This window comes from Copadichromis virginalis, linkage group LG5 (assembly GCF_057382275.1).
Source record: "Copadichromis virginalis isolate Kocher_CV1m ecotype Utaka linkage group LG5, C_Virginalis_male_GT1.1, whole genome shotgun sequence".
NCBI lineage: Eukaryota > Metazoa > Chordata > Actinopteri > Cichliformes > Cichlidae > Copadichromis > Copadichromis virginalis.
This window is the reverse complement of record NC_140622.1, coordinates 35,036,678-35,063,203: the sequence shown is the minus strand read 5'-3', so window position 1 is coordinate 35,063,203 and position 26,526 is coordinate 35,036,678. Positions and strand designations below refer to the sequence as shown.

The 26,526-nt window shown below is 41.7% G+C and overlaps 1 protein-coding gene and 1 long non-coding RNA gene across 22 annotated transcripts in view; one reads left to right on the top strand and one right to left on the bottom strand.

Annotated features, from left to right (window-relative positions):
- Nucleotides 1–330: 330 nt before the first annotated feature.
- On the bottom strand, nt 331–9,885 carry LOC146710198 (uncharacterized). Of its 21 annotated transcripts, none has more exons than XR_014920548.1 (6): nt 9,745–9,885; nt 9,339–9,448; nt 9,218–9,266; nt 6,037–8,888; nt 2,471–5,830; nt 331–2,266 (listed from the first exon to the last, which is right to left on the bottom strand). It is a non-coding gene; the product is annotated as an uncharacterized LOC146710198 (long non-coding RNA). The 21 variants fall into 21 exon arrangements; XR_014920549.1 differs by having other exon boundaries at nt 9,732–9,746; XR_014920565.1 differs by lacking the exon at nt 9,745–9,885 and having other exon boundaries at nt 2,471–4,640; nt 4,847–5,830; nt 9,339–9,672.
- Nucleotides 9,886–24,191: 14,306 nt separating this feature from the next.
- tafa3a (TAFA chemokine like family member 3a) overlaps nt 24,192–26,526 on the top strand; it is a 130,556-nt gene continuing 128,221 nt past the window's right edge. Inside the window, exon 1 of the mRNA XM_085457525.1 lies at nt 24,192–24,986. The gene's annotated coding sequence lies outside the window, so the exon portion shown is untranslated. The remainder of the gene's footprint in view (nt 24,987–26,526) is intronic.

Below are 26,526 nucleotides of genomic sequence, written 5' to 3'. Positions count from 1 at the left end.
ACCAGCACTGCAAATGTAACAAACATATGTTGACATCAAATGGTGTGCTATTTGAAATCTAAATGAAACAATGACACATCTATTTCGTTTAAATTTTGTATTTATTTTTTCCCCTAATTGTACAAATTAGTCTGTTTTTAGCCTTAGTGTCCCAGAAATCATATTTATAAACAACTAAACACAAGTGGTGAATGTTTTAAAAGGATCTTTCGTCACTTGATGACGAAAGATCCATTTACATATTTGCTGAGTCCTAAAATTGATGCCACTGAACTTATCAGCACTTGTTTTAACAAAGCCCCCAAATCCCCTATGAGCAAGCACTTGGCGACAGTGGGGAGGAAAAACTCCCTTTTAAAAGGAAGAAACCTCCGACAGAACCAGGCTCAGAAAGGGGTGGCCATCTGTCGCGACCGAGTGGGGTTCAAATGTTCACTGAAAATTTAGTTTTATATAAATATGATGTCGAGACCAAATTACTAAAAGGTTCATAGCTATGAAAAACTCATCTGCAAAGGATTTCCCTGAAAGAGAGAGAAAGAGTGGTTAACAAGAACTTGAGGACATTACCTGCATATAAAAATATAAATAATTATAAATTTGCTGTGTTCTTTTTAACAATGTCAGAAGGAGAGAGGCACTGAGGCACCGTCTTCCGCCCCCCGGCGCACCTGCTGTGCCTCTTCCTTCTGACAGGAACTTGCCTACACAGCAAGTATGAATGATGCCTGAGTGGACAAACACAACTCAAAGTTCCTGGCTCTCTTGGCTCCTCTGCAGAGGGTTTCCCTAAGAAGGTGGACCTAGCAGGGTCACCGGGGGACGGGGAGCTGTGCCTCACGGCCCTCACTTCGTCGGAGAAACCCTCACGCAGATTTCAGAAACTTGTGTGTTGTCCTTGTGAGCCTCCACCATTTACTGATGGGTGCAGTCTGGACTGTCTAGAGACAGACCAGACCAGCTGCACAACACAGACACTTCAAACCGCACCTGAGGACAAAAACTACAAGAAGAAAAGAAAAAGAAAGAAAAAGAAGCTTAGAACGATGCAGCGTTACAGGAGACGGCAGCACTGCAGAGCTGAGGACCGGCGCCTGTTTGAAAGAGACAAGACACACAAACAGAGAGAGAGGAAAAAGTGGTTATTAAGAACTTGAGGACATTACCTGCATATAAAAATATAAATAATTATAAATTTGCTGTGTTCTTTTTAACAATGTCAGAAGGAGAGAGGCACTGAGGCACCGTCTTCCGCCCCCCGGCGCACCTGCTGTGCCTCTTCCTTCTGACAGGAACTTGCCTACACAGCAAGTATGAATGATGCCTGAGTGGACAAACACAACTCAAAGTTCCTGGCTCTCTTGGCTCCTCTGCAGAGGGTTTCCCTAAGAAGGTGGACCTAGCAGGGTCACCGGGGGACGGGGAGCTGTGCCTCATGGCCCTCACTTCGTCGGAGAAACCCTCACGCAGATTTCAGAAACTTGTGTGTTGTCCTTGTGAGCCTCCACCATTTACTGATGGGTGCAGTCTGGACTGTCTAGAGACAGACCAGACCAGCTGCACAACACAGACACTTCAAACCGCACCTGAGGACAAAAACTACAAGAAGAAAAGAAAAAGTAGCTTAGAACGATGCAGCGTTACAGGAGACGGCAGCACTGCAGAGCTGAGGACCGGCGCCTGTTTGAAAGAGACAAGACACACAAACAGAGAGAGAGGAAAAAGTGGTTATTAAGAACTTGAGGACATTACCTGCATATAAAAATATAAATAATTATAAATTTGCTGTGTTCTTTTTAACAATGTCAGAAGGAGAGAGGCACTGAGGCACCGTCTTCCGCCCCCCGGCGCACCTGCTGTGCCTCTTCCTTCTGACAGGAACTTGCCTACACAGCAAGTATGAATGATGCCTGAGTGGACAAACACAACTCAAAGTTCCTGGCTCTCTTGGCTCCTCTGCAGAGGGTTTCCCTAAGAAGGTGGACCTAGCAGGGTCACCGGGGGACGGGGAGCTGTGCCTCACGGCCCTCACTTCGTCGGAGAAACCCTCACGCAGATTTCAGAAACTTGTGTGTTGTCCTTGTGAGCCTCCACCATTTACTGATGGGTGCAGTCTGGACTGTCTAGAGACAGACCAGACCAGCTGCACAACACAGACACTTCAAACCGCACCTGAGGACAAAAACTACAAGAAGAAAAGAAAAAGAAGCTTAGAACGATGCAGCGTTACAGGAGACGGCAGCACTGCAGAGCTGAGGACCGGCGCCTGTTTGAAAGAGACAAAACACACAAACAGAGAGAGAGGAAAAAGTGGTTATTAAGAACTTGAGGACATTACCTGCATATAAAAATATAAATAATTATAAATTTGCTGTTCTTTTTAACAATGTCAGAAGGAGAGAGGCACTGAGGCACCGTCTTCCGCCCCCCGGCGCACCTGCTGTGCCTCTTCCTTCTGACAGGAACTTGCCTACACAGCAAGTATGAATGATGCCTGAGTGGACAAACACAACTCAAAGTTCCTGGCTCTCTTGGCTCCTCTGCAGAGGGTTTCCCTAAGAAGGTGGACCTAGCAGGGTCACCGGGGGACGGGGAGCTGTGCCTCACGGCCCTCACTTCGTCGGAGAAACCCTCACGCAGATTTCAGAAACTTGTGTGTTGTCCTTGTGAGCCTCCACCATTTACTGATGGGTGCAGTCTGGACTGTCTAGAGACAGACCAGACCAGCTGCACAACACAGACACTTCAAACCGCACCTGAGGACAAAAACTACAAGAAGAAAAGAAAAAGTAGCTTAGAACGATGCAGCGTTACAGGAGACGGCAGCACTGCAGAGCTGAGGACCGGCGCCTGTTTGAAAGAGACAAGACACACAAACAGAGAGAGAGAGGAAAAAGTGGTTATTAAGAACTTGAGGACATTACCTGCATATAAAAATATAAATAATTATAAATTTGCTGTGTTCTTTTTAACAATGTCAGAAGGAGAGAGGCACTGAGGCACCGTCTTCCGCCCCCCGGCGCACCTGCTGTGCCTCTTCCTTCTGACAGGAACTTGCCTACACAGCAAGTATGAATGATGCCTGAGTGGACAAACACAACTCAAAGTTCCTGGCTCTCTTGGCTCCTCTGCAGAGGGTTTCCCTAAGAAGGTGGACCTAGCAGGGTCACCGGGGGACGGGGAGCTGTGCCTCACGGCCCTCACTTCGTCGGAGAAACCCTCACGCAGATTTCAGAAACTTGTGTGTTGTCCTTGTGAGCCTCCACCATTTACTGATGGGTGCAGTCTGGACTGTCTAGAGACAGACCAGACCAGCTGCACAACACAGACACTTCAAACCGCACCTGAGGACAAAAACTACAAGAAGAAAAGAAAAAGAAAGAAAAAGAAGCTTAGAACGATGCAGCGTTACAGGAGACGGCAGCACTGCAGAGCTGAGGACCGGCGCCTGTTTGAAAGAGACAAGACACACAAACAGAGAGAGAGGAAAAAGTGGTTATTAAGAACTTGAGGACATTACCTGCATATAAAAATATAAATAATTATAAATTTGCTGTGTTCTTTTTAACAATGTCAGAAGGAGAGAGGCACTGAGGCACCGTCTTCCGCCCCCCGGCGCACCTGCTGTGCCTCTTCCTTCTGACAGGAACTTGCCTACACAGCAAGTATGAATGATGCCTGAGTGGACAAACACAACTCAAAGTTCCTGGCTCTCTTGGCTCCTCTGCAGAGGGTTTCCCTAAGAAGGTGGACCTAGCAGGGTCACCGGGGGATGGGGAGCTGTGCCTCACGGCCCTCACTTCGTCGGAGAAACCCTCACGCAGATTTCAGAAACTTGTGTGTTGTCCTTGTGAGCCTCCACCATTTACTGATGGGTGCAGTCTGGACTGTCTAGAGACAGACCAGACCAGCTGCACAACACAGACACTTCAAACCGCACCTGAGGACAAAAACTACAAGAAGAAAAGAAAAAGAAAGAAAAAGTAGCTTAGAACGATGCAGCGTTACAGGAGACGGCAGCACTGCAGAGCTGAGGACCGGCGCCTGTTTGAAAGAGACAAGACACACAAACAGAGAGAGAGGAAAAAGTGGTTATTAAGAACTTGAGGACATTACCTGCATATAAAAATATAAATAATTATAAATTTGCTGTGTTCTTTTTAACAATGTCAGAAGGAGAGAGGCACTGAGGCACCGTCTTCCGCCCCCCGGCGCACCTGCTGTGCCTCTTCCTTCTGACAGGAACTTGCCTACACAGCAAGTATGAATGATGCCTGAGTGGACAAACACAACTCAAAGTTCCTGGCTCTCTTGGCTCCTCTGCAGAGGGTTTCCCTAAGAAGGTGGACCTAGCAGGGTCACCGGGGGACGGGGAGCTGTGCCTCACGGCCCTCACTTCGTCGGAGAAACCCTCACGCAGATTTCAGAAACTTGTGTGTTGTCCTTGTGAGCCTCCACCATTTACTGATGGGTGCAGTCTGGACTGTCTAGAGACAGACCAGACCAGCTGCACAACACAGACACTTCAAACCGCACCTGAGGACAAAAACTACAAGAAGAAAAGAAAAAGAAAGAAAAAGAAGCTTAGAACGATGCAGCGTTACAGGAGACGGCAGCACTGCAGAGCTGAGGACCGGCGCCTGTTTGAAAGAGACAAGACACACAAACAGAGAGAGAGGAAAAAGTGGTTATTAAGAACTTGAGGACATTACCTGCATATAAAAATATAAATAATTATAAATTTGCTGTGTTCTTTTTAACAATGTCAGAAGGAGAGAGGCACTGAGGCACCGTCTTCCGCCCCCCGGCGCACCTGCTGTGCCTCTTCCTTCTGACAGGAACTTGCCTACACAGCAAGTATGAATGATGCCTGAGTGGACAAACACAACTCAAAGTTCCTGGCTCTCTTGGCTCCTCTGCAGAGGGTTTCCCTAAGAAGGTGGACCTAGCAGGGTCACCGGGGGACGGGGAGCTGTGCCTCACGGCCCTCACTTCGTCGGAGAAACCCTCACGCAGATTTCAGAAACTTGTGTGTTGTCCTTGTGAGCCTCCACCATTTACTGATGGGTGCAGTCTGGACTGTCTAGAGACAGACCAGACCAGCTGCACAACACAGACACTTCAAACCGCACCTGAGGACAAAAACTACAAGAAGAAAAGAAAAAGAAAGAAAAAGAAGCTTAGAATGATGCAGCGTTACAGGAGACGGCAGCACTGCAGAGCTGAGGACCGGCGCCTGTTTGAAAGAGACAAGACACACAAACAGAGAGAGAGGAAAAAGTGGTTATTAAGAACTTGAGGACATTACCTGCATATAAAAATATAAATAATTATAAATTTGCTGTTCTTTTTAACAATGTCAGAAGAAGAGAGGCACTGAGGCACCGTCTTCCGCCCCCCGGCGCACCTGCTGTGCCTCTTCCTTCTGACAGGAACTTGCCTACACAGCAAGTATGAATGATGCCTGAGTGGACAAACACAACTCAAAGTTCCTGGCTCTCTTGGCTCCTCTGCAGAGGGTTTCCCTAAGAAGGTGGACCTAGCAGGGTCACCGGGGGACGGGGAGCTGTGCCTCACGGCCCTCACTTCGTCGGAGAAACCCTCACGCAGATTTCAGAAACTTGTGTGTTGTCCTTGTGAGCCTCCACCATTTACTGATGGGTGCAGTCTGGACTGTCTAGAGACAGACCAGACCAGCTGCACAACACAGACACTTCAAACCGCACCTGAGGACAAAAACTACAAGAAGAAAAGAAAAAGAAAGAAAAAGAAGCTTAGAACGATGCAGCGTTACAGGAGACGGCAGCACTGCAGAGCTGAGGACCGGCGCCTGTTTGAAAAAGACAAGACACACAAACAGAGAGAGAGGAAAAAGTGGTTATTAAGAACTTGAGGACATTACCTGCAAATAAAAACATAAATAATTATAAATTTGCTGTGTTCTTTTTAACAATGTCAGAAGGAGAGAGGCACTGAGGCACCGTCTTCCGCCCCCCGGCGCACCTGCTGTGCCTCTTCCTTCTGACAGGAACTTGCCTACACAGCAAGTATGAATGATGCCTGAGTGGACAAACACAACTCAAAGTTCCTGGCTCTCTTGGCTCCTCTGCAGAGGGTTTCCCTAAGAAGGTGGACCTAGCAGGGTCACCGGGGGACGGGGAGCTGTGCCTCATGGCCCTCACTTCGTCGGAGAAACCCTCACGCAGATTTCAGAAACTTGTGTGTTGTCCTTGTGAGCCTCCACCATTTACTGATGGGTGCAGTCTGGACTGTCTAGAGACAGACCAGACCAGCTGCACAACACAGACACTTCAAACCGCACCTGAGGACAAAAACTACAAGAAGAAAAGAAAAAGAAAGAAAAAGAAGCTTAGAACGATGCAGCGTTACAGGAGACGGCAGCACTGCAGAGCTGAGGACCGGCGCCTGTTTGAAAGAGACAAGACACACAAACAGAGAGAGAGGAAAAAGTGGTTATTAAGAACTTGAGGACATTACCTGCATATAAAAACATAAATAATTATAAATTTGCTGTTCTTTTTAACAATGTCAGAAGGAGAGAGGCACTGAGGCACCGTCTTCCGCCCCCCGGCGCACCTGCTGTGCCTCTTCCTTCTGACAGGAACTTGCCTACACAGCAAGTATGAATGATGCCTGAGTGGACAAACACAACTCAAAGTTCCTGGCTCTCTTGGCTCCTCTGCAGAGGGTTTCCCTAAGAAGGTGGACCTAGCAGGGTCACCGGGGGACGGGGAGCTGTGCCTCACGGCCCTCACTTCGTCGGAGAAACCCTCACGCAGATTTCAGAAACTTGTGTGTTGTCCTTGTGAGCCTCCACCATTTACTGATGGGTGCAGTCTGGACTGTCTAGAGACAGACCAGACCAGCTGCACAACACAGACACTTCAAACCGCACCTGAGGACAAAAACTACAAGAAGAAAAGAAAAAGAAAGAAAAAGAAGCTTAGAACGATGCAGCGTTACAGGAGACGGCAGCACTGCAGAGCTGAGGACCGGCGCCTGTTTGAAAGAGACAAGACACACAAACAGAGAGAGAGGAAAAAGTGGTTATTAAGAACTTGAGGACATTACCTGCATATAAAAATATAAATAATTATAAATTTGCTGTGTTCTTTTTAACAATGTCAGAAGGAGAGAGGCACTGAGGCACCGTCTTCCGCCCCCCGGCGCACCTGCTGTGCCTCTTCCTTCTGACAGGAACTTGCCTACACAGCAAGTATGACTGATGCCTGAGTGGACAAACACAACTCAAAGTTCCTGGCTCTCTTGGCTCCTCTGCAGAGGGTTTCCCTAAGAAGGTGGACCTAGCAGGGTCACCGGGGGACGGGGAGCTGTGCCTCACGGCCCTCACTTCGTCGGAGAAACCCTCACGCAGATTTCAGAAACTTGTGTGTTGTCCTTGTGAGCCTCCACCATTTACTGATGGGTGCAGTCTGGACTGTCTAGAGACAGACCAGACCAGCTGCACAACACAGACACTTCAAACCGCACCTGAGGACAAAAACTACAAGAAGAAAAGAAAAAGTAGCTTAGAATGATGCAGCGTTACAGGAGACGGCAGCACTGCAGAGCTGAGGACCGGCGCCTGTTTGAAAGAGACAAGACACACAAACAGAGAGAGAGGAAAAAGTGGTTATTAAGAACTTGAGGACATTACCTGCATATAAAAACATAAATAATTATAAATTTGCTGTTCTTTTTAACAATGTCAGAAGGAGAGAGGCACTGAGGCACCGTCTTCCGCCCCCCGGCGCACCTGCTGTGCCTCTTCCTTCTGACAGGAACTTGCCTACACAGCAAGTATGAATGATGCCTGAGTGGACAAACACAACTCAAAGTTCCTGGCTCTCTTGGCTCCTCTGCAGAGGGTTTCCCTAAGAAGGTGGACCTAGCAGGGTCACCGGGGGACGGGGAGCTGTGCCTCACGGCCCTCACTTCGTCGGAGAAACCCTCACGCAGATTTCAGAAACTTGTGTGTTGTCCTTGTGAGCCTCCACCATTTACTGATGGGTGCAGTCTGGACTGTCTAGAGACAGACCAGACCAGCTGCACAACACAGACACTTCAAACCGCACCTGAGGACAAAAACTACAAGAAGAAAAGAAAAAGAAAGAAAAAGAAGCTTAGAACGATGCAGCGTTACAGGAGACGGCAGCACTGCAGAGCTGAGGACCGGCGCCTGTTTGAAAGAGACAAGACACACAAACAGAGAGAGAGGAAAAAGTGGTTATTAAGAACTTGAGGACATTACCTGCATATAAAAATATAAATAATTATAAATTTGCTGTGTTCTTTTTAACAATGTCAGAAGGAGAGAGGCGCTGAGGCACCGTCTTCCGCCCCCCGGCGCACCTGCTGTGCCTCTTCCTTCTGACAGGAACTTGCCTACACAGCAAGTATGACTGATGCCTGAGTGGACAAACACAACTCAAAGTTCCTGGCTCTCTTGGCTCCTCTGCAGAGGGTTTCCCTAAGAAGGTGGACCTAGCAGGGTCACCGGGGGACGGGGAGCTGTGCCTCATGGCCCTCACTTCGTCGGAGAAACCCTCACGCAGATTTCAGAAACTTGTGTGTTGTCCTTGTGAGCCTCCACCATTTACTGATGGGTGCAGTCTGGACTGTCTAGAGACAGACCAGACCAGCTGCACAACACAGACACTTCAAACCGCACCTGAGGACAAAAACTACAAGAAGAAAAGAAAAAGAAAGAAAAAGAAGCTTAGAACGATGCAGCGTTACAGGAGACGGCAGCACTGCAGAGGTGAGCCTGAGTGAGCAGTTTTTCCGTTAGTGAAAAAGAGAAAAAACAAACAAGAAAACTTCCCTTAGAAATCTGTAGGGTCGTTTCCTCTGAGACATGTTGGAATCTGTAAACAGTAAACAAACTTCTTGGAGAATTTATCAGTAAAGTTTCAATCTCTGTAACCCCCCCCCCACACACACACACACAAAAAAAATACGTGTCATTGCAATAACCGATGTTTTCTACAATCATTGGTGCTGACCAATGGCACTTAAACGATATTCGATTATCGTTTTCTTTTAAAGCATTGCGCTAGCCGTCAAGTTAATAGTTTAGCTTCATATGGCCAAATTTTTACAGTAAGGAAACATAAAAAAAAAAAACTGTCCCAATTTCAAACCTGACCTGAGGACAATAACTACAAGAACAACAGAAACAAGAAAGAAAACGTACCTTAGAACCATGCAGGGTTACAGGAGACAACAGCCGTGTAGAGGTGAGCCTGTGTGAGTCTTTTTTTCTGTTAGTGAACAACAGAAAAAAAAAAGAGAAACAAAAAAACAAGAAAACTTACCTTAGAAATCTGTAGGGTCGTTTCCTCTGAGACATGTTGGAATCTGTAAACAGTTACTCCGAAAAGGATCCAGGTGTTTCAAAAATACTTCTTTGGTGAACGTTTCAATCCTGCAAACATAAATGCTGCGATTAACGAACTAAAAGTCGTTGGTGTCACCCCTATTTATAGATTTTTACGTATCAAAGGATCCGATTCGTTGTAAGATTCCAAATATATGTGACGTCATCGTCCTGTGAGCCAATTAATATACGGTGGCCCTGAGAGGCCAAACGGACTGCAACTTCAGAAAACACTTGCAAAAAGAAAAATGCTGCAAAAGCACACAAAGCACAACGGAAATAGGAAAAAAGACAACGGAAATGTTTCTGGGGAGACAATAACCGGACGGACCAGTTGCACGAACCAAAACACGTATGCATGGCTGTATCCCAATTCAGGGACTGTTTCCCAATTCAGGGTCTGCAGCCTTAAAGTACGCAGCCTTAACGGTCCTCAAGGGCCGCGTACTCAAAGACCGATGAGGCTGGAAGTGCGAGGCTTGTAGGCTTGTGATATGGGACGGTCTAGCCTCCGTCGCGCTGCCCAGGTTGCCTAGCAACCATGATACTAACAGCTGGAAACGTTTCATACAGCTTTGTTTGACAGAAATGAAGGAGAACATATTTTGTACATTTGTTTCTACATGAGCTTTGTGTGATTTGATAAGTATCTGAGGCTGAGACCACAGGACTGTAAAACATGATTGTTGGGCTTCATTTCTGTACTGAACAGTCATTTAAGATTAGCTAGTAAATAACAATTAGCTAATGTTGTTCATGAGACTAAAGTCATCTCACTTTGGTAATGTAAATATAATATGGCCAATATTATATTAATCATTATTAGTTATTACAGCTGTGAACATGAACTCTGTGCCAAACACTGAGCTTCAGTAAAGATTCAAGTTGCATTTATTTATATTTCCTATCACCTTAAATCTTCACTTAAAGACAAGTATCTGTGACAGTGTACAGGGAGTGCAGAATTATTAGGCAAATGAGTATTTTGTCCACATCATCCTCTTCATGCATGTTGTCTTACTCCAAGCTGTATAGGCTCAAAAGCCTACTACCAATTAAGCATATTAGGTGATGTGCATCTCTGTAATGAGAAGGGGTGTGGTCTAATGACATCAACACCCTATATCAGGTGTGCATAATTATTAGGCAACGTCCTTTCCTTTGGCAAAATGGGTCAAAAGAAGGACTTGACAGGCTCAGAAAAGTCAAAAATAGTGAGATATCTTGCAGAGGGATGCAGCAGTCTCAAAATTGCAAAGCTTCTGAAGCGTGATCATCGAACAATCAAGCGTTTCATTCAAAATAGTCAACAGGGTCGCAAGAAGTGTGTGGAAAAACCAAGGTGCAAAATAACTGCCCATGAACTGAGAAAAGTCAAGCGTGCAGCTGCCAAGATGCCACTTGCCACCAGTTTGGCCATATTTCAGAGCTGCAACATCACTGGAGTGCCCAAAAGCACAAGGTGTGCAATACTCAGAGACATGGCCAAGGTAAGAAAGGCTGAAAGACGACCACCACTGAACAAGACACACAAGCTGAAACGTCAAGACTGGGCCAAGAAATATCTCAAGACTGATTTTTCTAAGGTTTTATGGACTGATGAAATGAAAGTGAGTCTTGATGGGCCAGATGGATGGGCCCGTGGCTGGATTGGTAAAGGGCAGAGAGCTCCAGTCCGACTCAGACGCCAGCAAGGTGGAGGTGGAGTACTGGTTTGGGCTGGTATCATCAAAGATGAGCTTGTGGGGCCTTTTCGGGCTGAGGATGGAGTCAAGCTCAACTCCCAGTCCTACTGCCAGTTTCTGGAAGACACCTTCTTCAAGCAGTGGTACAGGAAGAAGTCTGCATCCTTCAAGAAAAACATGATTTTCATGCAGGACAATGCTCCATCACACGCGTCCAAGTACTCCACAGCGTGGCTGGCAAGAAAGGGTATAAAAGAAGAAAAACTAATGACATGGCCTCCTTGTTCACCTGATCTGAACCCCATTGAGAACCTGTGGTCCATCATCAAATGTGAGATTTACAAGGAGGGAAAACAGTACACCTCTCTGAACAGTGTCTGGGAGGCTGTGGTTGCTGCTGCACGCAATGTTGATGGTGAACAGATCAAAACACTGACAGAATCCATGGATGGCAGGCTTTTGAGTGTCCTTGCAAAGAAAGGTGGCTATATTGGTCGCTGATTTGTTTTTGTTTTGTTTTTGAATGTCAGAAATGTATATTTGTGAATGTGGAGATGTTATATTGGTTTCACTGGTAAAAATAAATAATTGAAATGGGTATATATTTGTTTTTTGTTAAGTTGCCTAATAATTATGCACAGTAATAGTCACCTGCACACACAGATATCCCCCTAAAATAGCTAAAACTAAAAACAAACTAAAAACTACTTCCAAAAACATTCAGCTTTGATATTAATGAGTTTTTTGGGTTAATTGAGAACATGGTTGTTGTTCAATAATAAAATTATTCCTCAAAAATACAACTTGCCTAATAATTCTGCACTCCCTGTATATATAGATGTATTATATATAAGAGACAAATATTGTTCTTTTAATATGTTGGCATTACTAAATTTGGCTCAATGCTTACATATATGTGTAAAAAGAAAATGTACGAGCCGTGAAAACTGTTTCTGATAAAATGAAGGGTAGACTGATATATGAAATATTCCTTTATTGGGTGAGAAAATCAGACCATGTCATAACTGCTTTAAGTAACACAGAATAGATATCAGAGCCTTAAACAGGCTGACTTCTGTTAAATGGGTCAAACTGGGCAGAAAGTATCCAAACACATAACATCATTATAGAATATGATATAACACTATAGATCAACTTAGCTCAGAATATATAAAGCATATAAACAATTACAGCAATATGATGCAACAAACACAGCAGTGCTACTAATCCAAAATACTCAAAGCTTCATAGAACTGAAACAAACATTTTTTTTTTTAGCTCCATTCTGCTGCTGATACAGACTTTAGGTTTCTGAACATTAAACTTGTTTCTGCCTTTCATAGTGTGTAACCTGAAGGCCCTGAGTACTTTCTCCCACACTGAAAACACTGGAATGATACAATTATTTGAACATTACCTAATAAAACTGATTCAGAACAGACAATTAGTTATGTTAAACTTTTCTAGCAGTCCTTCACAAACAGGGAACAGTCTGTCTATTCTCTCCATCTGTCAGCTGCTGCTGGCTCTTCCTCCTCCTCTTCCTCACACACTGCTGAGTTTGTCCTGGTGGATCATCAGGGGTGCAAAGCCTCACAGATGATGTGCAGCAGTGGGTCCCTCAGTCTGTCCTCACTCTGGACACTTGCAGTTGTCACACATGGAAATCAAATGTGTGATAAGCTGCAGGATTCAAACACAAGTGTAACTTATGTTGTTCATACTTTTATTCCACAATCAGAGAGAAAGAAACAGAGAGAGTGCAGGACAGACAGACAGGTGACAGTCTCAGGTGTATACACTGCTACAAACAGGAGGATTTAGTGTTTGTGTTATTACGAGTGCTAAACAAGAAGAGTTCCCAGATGGTGCAGTGGACACATGTGTGACTCCTGTGATTAAAGCATCTTTCTTTCAGCTTAACGAGTGAACCGTCAGCTCGTTCAAACACACGTTAAAGTCCGTTTGGCTCGACACCACCGAACAGAGGCAGCAATATAACATAGCTAACATTAACAGTGCAGTGAATCCTGCTTGTGCCGTGATATTCAGGACTGCAAACGGAGCAGCATCACTGACTTTCAGCCTGTTGTGTTTGTGGATATATGACTGACTTTAATTATCCACAAAATCATCACATTCTCTGTAAGATTAAGGTCGACTATCTAACGGCGTATAAAGTAAAGGCTTTAAAACAAAGTAAATGCTGGAAGTACAAACATCGCTAATGTCACATAACTTTGCCGGTGTTGTGCCAAAAAGTGATTGTCTGCCAGAAACTGATTGCCGTCCGCGGGAGCACGCGCAGCTGCTTAAAGCTGCAGCGCCCGGATTACTTGCGTTGCCAGCTACTTCCGTGCAACTGATATAACGTGGGGGAAAAAACCCCCAAACACATTTATGCCTTTGTTATTAGGCAAAGGTATGCATTTATGGAGCTTTAACGTTTCTCGTAACCGAATTATGACGCTTATCAGAAGGTTGCTTTCAGTGTGTAGCGCAGTCACGAATGACTACACGCATCATGATGGAATAATTAATGCCTACAGGTTTAGTATGTCTACTCTCGTTGTTCATATTTGTTATAAGACTGTCGAATAGTAGTTAAAACAATAAAGACCTATTGTGCCAGTATCACCATGACTCTTTCTTGTTTGTTCAGAATAACGACTGAGAACATGGCATTTTAGCGCTACCAAAAAGTGATTGTGGCCTATAACTTGTCACTGAAACAATATTTCGGCTTCAAAATTGTTGGATATATTCCAGAAGGGTTACATGTGATATATTATATGCATGAAGAATCTGTAAAACTAACGATATCGTAAATTTCCTGTCTAATAAAAAATAGAATCATATTAATGGTTTTATCATGCGGTTATGCGATACCATGGATAGCTGCTTCCATGAAGTTGAGCTACAGCAAACGCTCTCAGTCGCCATTGCCATTATTGGCAAGCAGTAGCCGCATAGACTGCAGTAGTTTTCCCTCACTCTCGCGTCCTCGTGCGACGGATTGTTTCCATCTTCATCTAAAATAAGTACTGGTTGACTATTTTCATCCTCTCTCTCGGTTTGCTCTGGTTCAAACTGGAAAGGTTGAACAGAAGCCATTTCCAGTGTGCTGCTAACTGAACTCGTTGCGATGCAACCGTATGACGTCACTACCCAGAGTGTGTTCAAAAGTAAATAACAATGGCGGCCTACTGGTAATGGTTTTATATAAAATGTGCTTAAAAGGAAAACATTTGGCGTATTTTAATACCACATATATATTGTTGAAAGCACAGTACATATTTTAGCTAAAACTTGTCTTAATAGCCGGGGTTCCTTTAAAAGAAAGGGCAAGTTAGTCAGATCAGTGGTGAGGGAACATGAAAGACAACAATATTCCACATGTGTCCAGTGAACTCAATCCTATAGATGATTTGTAATGATTTAGAGTGGAGACTGAGACTAATAATGGGATTTCACTCAAGTTCATAGGCGTGCGAAGCAGACGAGTGTATACTTTTGGCAACATAGTGTTTTTGCCTTTCCCTGATGAGCCTCAGCAATAGTTTCAAAGACAAAGCTTTATTATTTGATTCTGTTTTTCTGCTGGCAAAACATTTTAATGTTCTATGATCCTAAACCAAGCACTTTATATATGTTCCACATTTTTTCATGTCAGAATCACATAAGCAGCAAAAGAGAACAGGACTGTAGATAGTATATTAAATGGAACACATAAGGCAACATATTAAGAGGTTAACCCACAGGCTAATGCCATCATCTCATGTTTTTATTTCCCCTTTCAACTGTGATTAGTCAGATTTTTTTCTAGAGGAAACATTTAATCACACATTGTTTAAAGTTGAAGTCACACATACAGAAAGCAGCACGTCATTGTTTTTGAAAGTTTTAGATGGAAAAAAAGGATGTTTTCTTGTAATACTGAAGATGCTATAGTGGCACATACTGGCACATGTTTGGAGTAAACTTTTTGGTAACACAGAAACACCTTCAGTTAGAGGCACATGAGGCTGGTTTTTGCCTTCAGAGCATAGCAAAAAACCTTCCACAGGAAGTGAAATTAAGTGGGCAGTAAGGAAGAGTAAGTAAGTGTACAGCAATTGGTAACTATAGGATAGTAGTTTGATTGGCAACATCATTATATTACAAAAATCACCAACAGTAAACATTTCCTATTATTGTAAATGTGAAAACAAATAAACCCAGCCCAAATGTAGCCATCCTTCATAAAGTGCTGCAGTTTTTTTTTTTACAGCGACTTGCTATAAACATCGTGTGAAGGTACATATTATATTCATAATTCTCTATTATATATATATAAAAAATTAAAATGTCCTTAAGTCCCTGCAAAAATTTGAATCATCTTCATCTGATATCTCCAAAGTATGATAAGGACACGCATGCAGAGCTTGCAGTAAGTTGCAGTAACAGCGGAGGGAGATATTTTATTTCAAGCCTACATGAAAATAATCACAGGAAAGTGTTTAAACAGACATTATGAACCTATTTACATATATAAATATATATTATTATCTGCCCTGCTTAATCATTTCTGGTGATTAAGGACATTGGAATGTACATCATATGTTTTTTGTTCACTACTGACTTGGTGGCTTTAATATTATTATTATTATTATTATTATCTACCCCTGCTGGTGATGCAACTTCTGCATGCCTGTCCGTTTCACTTTTTGGAGAAGCAAAGTGTGAAATGGATGCAGTGGACCGGTGTGTCTTGTCCCGATTCGTGATTGAGGTGTGAGACAAACGACTGCTGGTCCAAGTGCGTCAAAACAATGATTTTATTAAACACATGTGTGAAAGAAATACACCATCACAATCCTCAGCATAAATCCCCCAAAACAGCATAGTTAAAATGTTTTTATATGTCAGGGTATAACGCCCCCTGATGCGTCAAAGCAGATACATAACATGCATAAGTTACAGTAACCACAGCTTTTCTGCTCACAACCTTTGACACACACACAAAAAGACATTTTCTCCGTCTCCATGCCAGGTGCTTCCTATTGATCTTCTTATTCTCGCTTATCTCTGGAACATCAGAAACACATTCTACAAAAACTGTTGCTTATGCAGGCACAAAATGCAGTTACAAGCAAAATATGTCTTAACTCTAACCTAGAAATGAATCTATATACTGTCTGTGTATGCAGGCGAACTGTCTCGACCTCACTCGACTCTGTCTCACCTCTCAGCTCACCAGATAAAGCTTGTAACCTCTTACCAAACAGAAGGCCAACTCTTTCATAAGCACATTCTTACAATATATGTAATAACATGCTTGAAACTATATGTGTAATATATATTGAATAAATGTTTTAATCAAATGCCACTACTCAAAGCTTAATAAAAAGGATATCAGAGAATAAACATATTAAAATGATATAAAATGATATAATCCCCACAGTCTGTTATGTTTTCCTATGAGACTGGGTTGTATGGCTACAGTAGCTCTAAATGAAGCATTATAACATGTTAAATATCACAATTATTCCTTTAGCTTGACCACTTACATTGTTGTGAAAAAGTATTCGCCCCCTTCCTGATATCTTACTTCTTAACATATGTGTCATACTTTAATGTTTCAAATCAAAAACATTTTAATTCTACACAAAGATAACCAGAGAAAATACAAAATACACTTTTTAATTGATGATTTCATTCTTCAAGGGGAAAAAAGTTAACCAAACCTACCTGATACTACGTGAAAAATACTGGCAGCCGCCAGTGCTAACCCTCAGTTTCCTTATAGATGCACGGTATGGTGTTATGGAACGCCAGGACTGCCAAAATGAAATAAATAAACATATCATTAAATAATTAATGAAATGTGTCAATAATTAATTAAAATGTGAAACACATAAATAATTAATTAAATATATCATTAAATAATTAATTAAATGTGTCAATAATTAATTAAAATGTGAAATACATAAATAATTAATTAAATGTGTCAATAATTAATTAATTACATGTGTCATACCTATTTATTTAATTAATTAATTCCAATTTTAATTAATTATTGCCACATTTAATTAATTATTTAATGGTGTATTTAATTAATTCATTATGGCAGTCCTGGCGTTCCATACATTTAAAAAAAAAAGGCGACATTGTGTGAAATATAAATAATAGGAGAATTGAATGATTTTCAAACCTCATAAACCTGTATTTTATTCAGAATAGAACATAAAAAACAGTAAAATGTCTAAGTTTAAACATGTAACACATTTCCTGAAATATACTAACTCAGTTTGAATTTGAGAGCAGTAACACATCTCAGGAAGTTGGATGGAGACAACAGAAGACTGGAACAATAGGCGGTACTAAAAAGAAACAAGTGGAGAAACCGTTTGCAACTAATCACGTTCATTTGATCAATAACTGACTGGTAGGGGAAAAAAGCCCACGCTTACTCAAAAAGTAAGATGGGCCAAGGTTCACCTGCATCTACAAACTTTGGAACACTTTCAGAATAACAGTCTTCAACATAAAATTTGGAAGACTTGGGATATCTTAACATTTACTTTACATAATATCATCAAAAGTTTCTGAGAATCTGGAGAAATCTCTGTGCGTAAGGCAAGGTTGAAGATCATTAAATGATCCCTGTGATCTTTGTGTCTTCAGGCGGTACTGTAATAAAAACCAGTATGATTATGTCATGGGAATCACTGCAGGGGCTCAGGAACTCTTCCAGAAATCCTTGTTTATGGACACAGTTCATCCATAAATCCAGGTTAAAGCTCTATCATGCAAACAATAAGCCATATATGATCCATAAATTGTCTCTGGGTCAAAGCTCATTTAAAATAATTTATATTTAATATATTTCAATAATTTGAAATACATGAAATGCAAAACTGTGTTCAGACGAATCGAAACCTGAACTTCTTTTTGCAAACATGAATGCAAGCAGAGGGACCATTGGGCTTGCTCAGTTAAAAAGCTTACATCTCTGATGGTATAGACGTGCATTAGTGCTTATGGAACTGTCAACTTTCACATCTGGAAAGGCACAATCAATGCTGACAGGCATATAGAGATCTTAAAGCAACATGTGCTCGCATCCAGATCACATCTGCATGTACTTGTTAAAACAGCATGGCTTTGAAGTTGAAGAGCTGGGGTACTGCACTGCAGTTCAGACGTTTCTCCAGCTGAAAACATTTGTCACATTATAAAATGAAAACTACGACAGAGATGACCCAGGAGCAGCTAGGATCTTGTATCAGACAAAAATGGGACAACATCCAACTCATTACAGTCCATCAGCTCAGGCCCCTCAGGTGTCACTGCCATTAAATTCAAAATGAAATAACATTTAGCTTAAATTGTACATTTTCTAAGTGTAAACATTTGATATGTTTTCTGTGTTCTATTGTTAATAAAATATCCATTATGAAATTTGCATTCTGTTTTATTTACATTTTATTTTACTTAGCAACTTAATTGGACTTGGGGCTATACTTTACAGTTTAAATTAACATGTTATATTGAGAGCCTATGATGACTTGAATATGCTGCAGTGTCAAAGTAGAAGCACCTGTAGGCTAAATATAGAAAGTGTTCTCCTCAAATAGCCAAATTATGTAGGAATGCTGACTAGTTTTACTTTTTATGGTATTATCTTGGTAGAAGTTACAACTTGAATAAAATAAACAAATTCTTGTCTTCTTTTCTTGCAACCTTTTCAGGGTCTCTATAGCGGATCACCTGCCTCCATGTCACCCTATCCTTTGCATCCTGTTCTGTCACACCAACCCTTTGCATGTCCTCCATCACTACATCTATGAATCTTCTCTGTGGTCTGCTTAAATGAGCCAAATACTTTTGCTGTAAGCGCTTTTAAAACAAACTTTAGTAGATATAGAGCGACGCTTACACTGTGATATGTCCTCCAACAGATGGAGCTAAAGAACTACCATACAAAATCAGCTTAGCTGGCCTATAGGAATATGGTGACGTCGAAGAGGTAAACAGGAAATTTTCATTTGTTGTGTTTATTAGCCTCTAAAACAGTTGAGAATGTTTATGCCTTGCATGTTATAACTGACTGACTGACCCATATATGTATGTTAGCATATCATCTGCTTATCACTTTTTGGACTTGCTTTTTCAACAGCAGCTGTTTAGGTGCAAACTGTCCACACCAGCAGATGCTGCCGAGTGATAAAAGGAAATTAAACAATTTTGTTTGCCTAAAAGGATGGATTTTTTTCTTTACTTTTATTTTCTCTTCCAAAGATAAAGTACTTCCAACATCCAGTAGCAGTGGATGAAGATTTAATCTCTCTCCTGATGAATGACCCACTATTTCTCTGACAGAGGCCGCTGAGGCAGACTGCTCAGAATCCAACGGAAACAGTGAAATGACGGGAGAATTTCTCTCCATGATTACTCTAGCTTTCTGAGTGTTTGCCTGCGAGTGTGTATGTGGTGATAGTGCAGACACTGGCCCCATTTTAAAACTCTGGTGAAAGTAAACAGTTGATATGCAGATTATCAGGACACGAAACAAGACTAAGAAATATTAGACATCTAAGGTTCATATTTCATTGTGTGACAATGCAAAATAAATTCTTTTCAATCAGATCCACACTGCAAAATTTTGATTTAAGCAAGGTTTTCATCTTGTCTTGTCTAACGTTTTGGTTTGAATAAGGAGGAACTGAAGGAAAATACGCCAGCTTATTTTACTCAGGTACTGGCTCACTCGTCCGTATCACGGGAAGAGGAGGAAAGACTAAAATTACGACTTCAATATAATATTCCTATGTAAATTTTAAAGTGTAATAATATTTTAATTTTCTTTTACATTTTGTTTTAGTGCAGCTTTATTTGACAGCTAAATTTAGTAAAGATTTTCCATTTTTTATACTTTTACCTCCTCCTTCGTATAATTTCTGAAGAACGCTGTACTTCTGCTTCTCCATAGCTACTTTACAAACTATGCTTTTATGTTAAATGGTACCTGATGCACTTGAAATTCAATTCAGTTAAAGTTTATTTATACGGCACCAGTTCCCAACAACAGTTGCCCCAAGGCACTTATATTGTAAGGTAGAGATCGTGCAACAACAGAGACAATAATAATACAATACAATAGTCCCTTTTGACAGGAAGAAACTTCCAGCAGAACCAGGCTCAGGGAGGAGCAGCCATCTGCTGTGACTGGTTGGGGTGAGGTGAGGAAGACAAGTCAAAGAGACGCTGTGGAAGAGAGCCAGAGATTAATAATAACAAATGATTACATAAATGCAGTTAACCTGTTTCAGATTCTTGCGAGTTGTTTGTAGTTTCTGTTGCTGAGTATTTCCAGTACATAAACATTAATCTTTTTTTAAACTTTAAAATAAAGTCCTTTTTGTCCTTTGAGGCAAAAAAACGAGAAATGTTGTTTCCACTTTTATGTCTGTACTTGATTATGTTGATGTGATTTATATTCATGTGTCCTCAAAATAGTAATATATTTTGGATTCTGTCTATTGTGGACCAATGAGATTCATTACAAATTACAAAGTATTTATAAGTATCTTGTGGTTTGGGTGGTGTGCGTTCCTATGTCATAGACTGAGACCACTGGTGTATTTGTTTTTTGAAGCTAATTTTGGTTTGGTTTCATCTTATATACAGCCTTACATTCAGATATTATGTTAATCAAAAAGGTTATTATCTCAGGTACCAGATTTAATTCATTCGGTCTCTCCCAAAACTTCAAACTGATTTTGGAAAAGTTGTGTTTAAATTTGAAGCTCCTGCCTCCTGCAATCAGCAGCTACAACTAAAACTCAAGGAACTGGTCTGTCACATATTGAATTTAAGGAATAAATGACTTTTAAATGACTTGGATGCAGTTACTTCATGCAACTTATGATTGTACTGCTGTTCTCATTGGCCAGGACACTCTTGAAAAAGAGATTTTACAGGTTAAAAAAATCGAATCTTCTCATACAATATGTTTTTCAGCAGAACAGGTACTTTTGAAGTGTATAAACATTTGTCCGTAATACTAAATGCTTCATATAAGAATGATTTTGAACGCAATACTTTCATTTATAAGTAGCAAATTTTAAGGCCAGCATATGATGATGTGCTAAGTAATCACTATGAGCCTGAAGCTCAGGCTACATTGCTCAATGCTTCTAGTCAAGCAGTTTTTCTATTCTTGGCTCTATTCTTGACAATATCCCTAATATTGTCATGCACACAGCACCTTCACCTACCTGTCATTAAAGCTGGTGCTTCGAGGGCAGTCATTGAGAATAAAGTTTAAAGAAAGGATGGAGGGAATGGCACATTTCAGACATTAAATCAGACAGTATGAAATGTGTGAAAAAAAACTGTGAATGCGGAAAAGCTACTCTAGCAGTTTCCAATAACAAAAACACTGAAGTAGAAATGAACATAATGACACCCCTATAAGGAAAGAATCTGAATTTCCTGAGAGAAAAAAAGCTTGAGTCAGAGTTTATAAATGTGCTACTTTCACTTCTCTTTGAAGTCGTTAAAAACCAGCCTGCAATTAATTTTTGCTCAGTAAAGTTTCGGTAATCTCTAAAAAGCCAAAACCTCAAAGCAAAAGACTTTTGATACACTTGCCATCTACAAGATAGCTTTGCTTCTTTCAGAACTGACCTAGACTATAAAGCTGTGTAACACTGTGATTTGACACTGCCCTGTTTTTGTTTCTAAAAGGTGTACACTCACTGTTCACTTTAAATTGAGCTCATATATTTTGACTTTATGTGGACATTATTCCTTTGTTGTTGCAGCAGTGCACTATCGGGATCTGAGAGAGTTAGTGAAGTTGGAAACTCCATTAGCAGGAGCCACTGATGAAAACCCATCAAAGGCTCAGCAATTGCGATTGAGGTCAGGGGAAAGACCTGGCAGAGAAACCACACAAAGCCATAAAGCCTAAGGTAGCTGCCGCTCATCGAGCATCAGCACTTGAGGAAGAATAACTGTGTCGTTGTCTGCAGACCTGTTGAATTAAAGGGGGCATTAACTGCTGCTTCCGCTGCATTATTGATGGAGAGCTCCATTCCCGAGGCCGTAATGCCTCCTATTTTTTCCCTTGCAATTTTCTGGTAGACATCTCACTGTCTTCAAACACACTTTCGTGCTGAAAGAGAGCGAGGGTTCAGGCAGAGTGCTTGCACTGTTCCCCGCAGGTTGCTTTTATTTTAAGCTGAACCACCACAATCAGTGTCGAACCACGAAGCCTCCACAACTGAAAATAATCGCAGCATGACAAGCATGGGATGATTGGGGTTATGCAAGGTGCCACCTACAGTAACAAGACCTAAAAAGGTAGTCAGGCTTCCTCAGAGAGGTTGCAAATCACATGACAGCTCAAGTGCAGCAGATATCCGTTTCTCCGTGTGTTTTGACCTCAAAGAGACAAAACCAGAGACTGTTATTAGATTTTGATGCCAAATTCTCACTAACTGGAATTTACCTCATGAGTCACCTCAGCTCCCACCTGCAGTACATTTATTGTAGAGCTCCCTAACAAAGGCTCACACTGCTGGCTTTATCTGCTCTCACACAGCTTGAGACACCTTACCTCCCGGCTGACCTCATCCTGTCATATGATTTAATGAGCGAAGCCGTGTCACAAACTACAGTGGCAGAGGTGTGACAGGATAGGTCTATACAATGCATAGAAGATTAATGAGGCCATCTCCTCCTTCAATGTGTGTGAGAAACGCAGCTTGAGGAGGAAAGAAACTTGATGACTTTAGAAATTATATGATATAAATGACGCACACAGAATCAAAATAACAGCTCCTCTATTTATATTCAGTTATGAAGCGATGCGAAGCCTGTCTCTGGTCTACATACACTATCTGGGTTGAATTTTATAGCTCGGCAGTGATAATGGTATGACATTTTTCTTGTACACTATCCATGGGTTTTTGTGTGTAGTGCCCTTTGATTTTACTTTGTGCTTTTGTGCTGGTGTTTATGGAGTCTTCTGTGAAGTAGATGGCTTTGGCTACATGATGACAACACTCTCGGAGGGCGGTCCAAAATCAATCAAATACAAGTCCAAATGCTTGCATCCCATCTCCTACAGGCTATTTCAAAGGTTGGTATTGATTATTCCACCCATTCTTGCCATTCAGGGGGGGCCGACGAAAGAGCATGCTTGAGAAATGGAGAGATGATAATGAAATTAAAGGAGGGGAGGCTTTTGTAGCCTGGACACTAATGCATGGGGAGAGTGGAAGCTGAATGTCAAAGACACAAAAATGTGTTATCGTAAACTCGATGAGTATTCACGAGCCTAATTCATGTCATAACGCTGAAGTTCTTCAGAGTGGCTCGTTCGCACCAATTGTATGTGTGGGTGGTGTGTTTGGATAGGGTAAGGGAAGGGGTTTTGATAAGAGGGGAGTCTTTTTTGTGAGAACTGAGGAGGCGCTTCATCTTGTTCTTATCCTCTGATTCTATTTTGGACTTTTTTAGAAAGAAGAAATCTTCTAGGTTACAACAAAAGATGGTGTTCATGTGTTTCACAGAGGTGTGAAAAACCCTTCAGCACACAGCTGTCTTCCTTTTTTGTGTTCACTTGCATTTAGTGGCTCTAATGAAGATTTCAGTAGCCTATTAACCCTCTTTTTTTAAGAATAAAAGGAAGAACATAAGAAAGAAAGTCAGGTGACATCGCAGGACAACATCAGACCTTAAAGGAAGAGAATTTAATTTTCCTATTTTTTTTTTAACAATAATTTATTCACAGCTCTGAAACTCATGGAGGAAAAGTGGATAAATAATAAATTGTTCAAAGTTGTCATTAATAAAAGTATCGAGTGCCTAAATTGCCATCATTGAGGCCTACTGGCACCACTGTTTATAAGATGTTAGGGAGCGTATTGCCATTTCTTCATAACTGAAGATCTTAAGTCTATATTAAAATAAAAGTATTAAAATATATGTAATACTTCTTCACTTCAAAAAATTTTCACACAGTCCCTAAATCTTTTCTTGGGTCCACCCACTGACCGAAAATAGCTCAAAGCGCATCTTCTAAAATCATGCGGCATGATAAACTGGTTGTGTCTCAATATGAAATATGCCTTACTATAAAAACATCCTTTCGATAAAACATCTTAAATAAACCAATCAGCATAAAAAGCTGCAAACAAATGGCTGCAAGTGGCACTGGCGTAATTAGTGACTCATCTGATTCAGTTTTTATTTCATTGCTGTAGTTTGCTCGCTACTGCTGCATTCAAGAGGGCACGACCATCCAGTTACCAACGTCTGAAGCTTTCTGATAAAGGTCCTCCCCGTCGCCACCGGAGACTCCAATCCAACAGAACCGCTGGATGGCGCTAAAACACCAGCGCTGCATCAGGAGGCTCCACACGCGCTGTGATGAATCCGGCTGCTCTCTCATCACTCGGACAGCTCAGATCCATTTCTCCAACTGCGAGAAAACGTTGCCAAACACCCATCTGCAACCAGTATGTTGAAGGGGGATTGTAAAAATCCACTGCATCCTTGAATTCAGAAAGTATGAGTGACGGTCCGGCGTGTTGTCCAGCTGCCGTGGAGCTCTGGCGGATGGGAAGTTGTGAGTCAGAGGCGGAGAACCAGTAACTTTTATAGACTTTCAAGTCCACCGCCTCCAAGTATCCAGCAGCCCCACTTTAGACTCATTTCTCTCAGGGATTGTGCGTCTGGAGAGCTTAACATTAGACCAGTGTTTTAGGTTATGTGTTGTCCAGGGCGTCTTGTAGCGACAAGGAAATGCCATTTGCCTAAAGAAGAGGCTTCCGTTTTTTTGTGGCTGGCAATGGAGAATAAATGAAAGGGACAGTTCCCGGGATTAACTGAAAGAACAACGGCAGGTAGGTTGGAATTAGAGTTTATAATTTGTTATTCCTATCTGTGGAAGTGGATATATGTATATTTATATATTTATATGTATATCTATCTATCTCTCTATAAATGATTGCAATTAATATTCTGAATTTCTAATGCTTAACAACTCATGTGCGACTGTGAAATGGCAGCAAAATCTACGATTGACTATGATAAATAGCTTTTTACAAATCATCAGGCAGCAATGGGCTACTGGAAACTCATGACTTTAGGTGGCGTACAGGTGTAGCCGCAGGCTGGCAAATGTTCAACTTTATGTTCTCAAGATTCAGTGAATATTAGATGTGGGCATCAACATGAATCCATCACTGACAGTTCCGATTGGACAAAAAGTTTCCCCTCTGAGAGATCTGCCCATGTGCACAAAGGCACGAAAGGAACTCCCTTCTATGTGAAAACTATCTATCTATCTATCTCGGACCCCCAAATCTCCATATTCCACATCACTGGTACCTTGGCAAAGGTAACTCTAAAACATAAACGTTGCTCCCTGCAGTGCAAAGTTAAATGTAGAGCTGAATTCACAGCAGGTGCAAGTGTGCTTCCCTTTAACCCCAACATAAGAGGAAAGCAGCTCCAGCTATAAACAGCTTGTTTGTGACTTCAGCAAAGTACAGTGGTGTTATCTCATTGTATTATATTGCAAACACGCAGAAGGAGTCCCTAATGAGAACTGGCTCATGTGTTTGGTGTCAGCTGTTGCACGCAGACTGTAGATATTTATTATTATGCCTGCACGCCACTGTGAATATATTCCTTTCTTGCAGCCTTGACTTTCCACTCTCCCTCTCCTAATTTGTTTCATACGCTCTCCTTTTTTTTTTTTAAATCCACCTCAGTCTATCTACTTGTTCACCTTGTTCTTTCATTTGCCCTTCATCCTCTTGACAAGTGTTGTGTGGTCAGCTTTTTTTTTCTTCCCCTCAATTAGTGCTATCATCGCATTTCATCCTGCAGAATATGGGGATGGTAATAACCTTACACTCCTATTGCGGGGTGATACAATTCTGCTGTGATTAATTGAAGTCCCCTCAGAGAGTCAGAGGAGGTGTAGATCGTCCCTTTCACACTCACTGACAGGCAACCCATTATATTGTTTTATAGATCGCCGTCAGTAGCCCTTGAAGCTGCCTGCGGCCCACTGTTGTTCTGGAGGGTTTTATTGTGCAGCGTTATTGGCTGGTAATGCTGACAGGCAGAGCAAAGGCCACCGTGGGATTAAGGGAGATGGGATCCCTGTGACAGTTCCACTGTATTTGACAGTAAACTGGAAACTTGGAAGAAAAAGATTTGCTCGCTCTGCAGTGGTAGTTGTAAAAAAGAAAGAAGGAGATGAAGAAAAAAAAGTGGGGATTTGTTATGAAGTCACGTTCACCATAACATTGGCTTACTTCACATCTGCACAGAGTACTCTAACAAGTGGTGAAACAAAAACGGGCCGTTGGTATGCAACAAAACACACTTTAGTAATGCCAAATAAGTAGCTTGTACAGGTAAGACAGATTA